We start from the raw sequence: 3,080 nt of genomic DNA on the forward strand, positions 1-3,080 counted from the left end.
CCGAAGTGCGTCACAAGGAGGTGGTGATTGGGGACCGCTGCCCACGACATACCCCGGAATGGGCATGAGCGGAGGCATTCCAGGGGGTAGGAACGGCGCTGCGTTCGACCGGTCGGGCCCCGGCATGCTCGACGATGCGGGCGCGTGAGCATATTGCACCGTTGGGTGTAGTGTGGCCGAGGATACTGTTGGCGGCGACTGGTGCTGGTAGGGGAGCGGTGCCCCGTACGGGGAGGCGTACGCGTGCGGGAACCCGCCTTGCGCCATCGGGTGTAGTGGCGCATGCGACGGCCCCGCCCCTGCGTACTGGTTGGGCACCTGGTACGGTGCGGGGAGCTGTTGTTGGGACCCAGCTGAGTCCGGCTGCATCGCAGCGCCTTGCTGCTGAGGCGCGTTCTGCGCCGCCGGGTCCAAGACCATCTCGGTCTGGTTGGAAGTGGGCGAGGAGGGGTTGGACATGGTGGATGTCGCGGGCGGGTGCGTTGTGGGTGGATGGTGGTGAGGTGGCAGAGATCGACTTGCGACATAGCGAGCTCACCGCTTAGGACGGCGAGCTCGCGAGCGCCGGCGGAGTTCGAATCTCTGCCCGATCTGCCAGATCCCCGCGACGCGTCGCGTCTCGCGCCCACGTGATCGCGCTCATCCATGCCGACGCGCGTCTACTCTGCTCCGTTCCCTGCGGTCGCCCCCGACCAACACTTACTTAAGTGTTTAGTTGCGGCTGCAACTACTTCTTACGGGGTAAACTGCGCCAGTTCTTGACACCCATAAGACGACAATACTCGTCTAGTGCGGCCAAGTCCTTACAGTGCTCGTAAGGTTCCCAGGTGTGGTCTCCGAGCGTCCACCGCACATGGAATTGACACTTTTGTCCTGTCCATTCGTGCCCGACGATTTCGTCCACCAACCATTCCGCGGTATCGTCCGCTCCGAAGTCGTAGAATGCGCGGGCCTCCCGCTTAGGGAACAACGCATCGTCGTTTGCCTCATGTTTCCGCAGTAGGGAAACATGAAAACGCGGGTGAATGCGTCGGTTCTTAAGCTCCGGTGGGAGGTCTAGCACGTAATTCGACGTGTTCGGAAAGCTTTCGAGGACTTTGTATGGTCCGATGAACCTGGGCACAAGCTTTCGTGCACGTCCTTTCGGAACTGATAAGTTCTTCGTGGACAGGTATACGAGGTCGCCGACCTCAAACTCCGGCTCAGCCTGCCGGTGTTTGTTGGCGTGATAAGCCTGAGAGATCCGGGACTCGATAATAGCGTCATGAGCGCGTTCGAGGTTAGCCAGAGCTCGCTGGGCGAACTCGCGCACTCCCTGAAACGGAGTATCCGTTCGAATTCCACTCATGGACCGGGGCAAGTATCCTTAGTTCAGTTCGAACGGTGCGAAGCCCGTAGTAGAACTCGTCGCTGAATTCAGCGCGAATTCTGCTAGTGGTAACTTCTCGTACCAATCGAGCTGGTCCGGAGAGACCAATGCCCTCAGAATTTGAGTAATGGAACGGATAGTCCGTTCCGTTAGACCGTCGGTCTGGGGATGGAAAGAGGTGGACATCATTAATTTGACTCCCATGAGTCGATGCAGTTCTCTCCAGAACTTCGATGTGAACTTGCTGTCTTTATCTGAGACTATGGACTCGGGTAGTCCATGAAGTCGGACGACTTCACGCAGATATATCATAGCCAGCTCGTCGGCGGTATTCGTAGTATTCACGGGAATGAGATGGACCATTGAGGTCAGACGGCATACTATCACCCAAATGTAGTCGTAGCCGTGCGACGACGGAAAAGGACCAACGAAGTCCATCGAGGTGGACGTCCACGGTTGTTGTGGAATGGGTAGGTTGTGTAGCAACCCTGATGGCAACTGGGTGGATGACTTCACGGTGTGGCAGGTGCCACAACTGAGACAATATTTGTCTACATCCTTCCGCAACGCCGGCCACCAGAACCAACGTCGTACGTACTCCGACGTACGTTGAGGACCGAGGTGTCCCAGGGCCGTATGCGCTTGATTCAGTATCAGCTCGGGAATTGAGCGGCCCTTGTAGATGGCCCGGGGAAGACAGATGACTTCCTCGTCTTGACGGTTCTTGGTGTAGATAATGCCGTCGCGTAATGCAAAGGAACTAAACCCCGCTGGGTTGCCTAATACCTTGGACAGTGCTCTGTCGGCGGTATACCCTTCGCGGATGGCTTGCCAGAAGCCCTCATCCGATTCTACGTATTTTCGTAGGGACGGACCACTAGCCAACGCTTCCGCAAGTGTCGGTGATTTTGGCTCGGACGTATTCACGTCGGGGGTAGTTGAAGTGGGTTGATGATGAGCATACTGCTCGGATTCAACTACTCGAGCTTCTACTCGGTCCATCGGGACTGGAGCATCTGTGGTACGGGCTTCGCGAGCTGCCTGTTGGCGGGTACGACGTAGAATACGTCCTCCTCGTAGTTCGATGAGTCGGGATTGGGGAAGGTCATCCCCGTCCGGATCCAAACGCGCATCGGCGTTGACCATATCGTAGTCAGGAATCTCGTCATGATAGTTATCATTCTCGTGGTAACGAGATAAACAGTCCGCTACCTTGTTGAGTCTCCCGGGTACGTACGTGATATCGTACTTGAATCGCGCCAGATATTCGTACCAACGAATTTGGCGACGGCTCGGGCGTTCTATGCCCTGCAAGAATTCCAACGCTTTATGGTCGGTTACGACGTGTATGGAACGTCCGAGGAGCTTGTCCTCCCATTTGAGGAGTCCCTCCATGATGGCGAGTGCTTCCTGCTCGTACGTATGGTACGCCTTCTGTGCAGAAGAGAATTTCTTCGACAAGAATCCTGCGGGCCTGCAGGTTTGCCAGTCCTTGCCCTGGCCGTACACGGCCCCAATTCCGTAGATGGAAGCATCGCAGATGAGCCAGATCGGCTCGGGCAATCGAGGGTCGATTGGCTTGAGAATGGGCACCTTACACGCCAAAGCTTTGATAGCTTCAAAACACTTGTCGTGTAGCGTACGCCATACGAATGGTTGGTCATTGCGGACCATCGCAGACAGAGGCGACGTATACGCCGTGACGATCAGG

The sequence above is a fragment of the Trametes versicolor genome, assembly GCF_000271585.1.
Source record: "Trametes versicolor FP-101664 SS1 unplaced genomic scaffold TRAVEscaffold_12, whole genome shotgun sequence".
In the NCBI taxonomy this organism is placed as follows: domain Eukaryota; kingdom Fungi; phylum Basidiomycota; class Agaricomycetes; order Polyporales; family Polyporaceae; genus Trametes; species Trametes versicolor.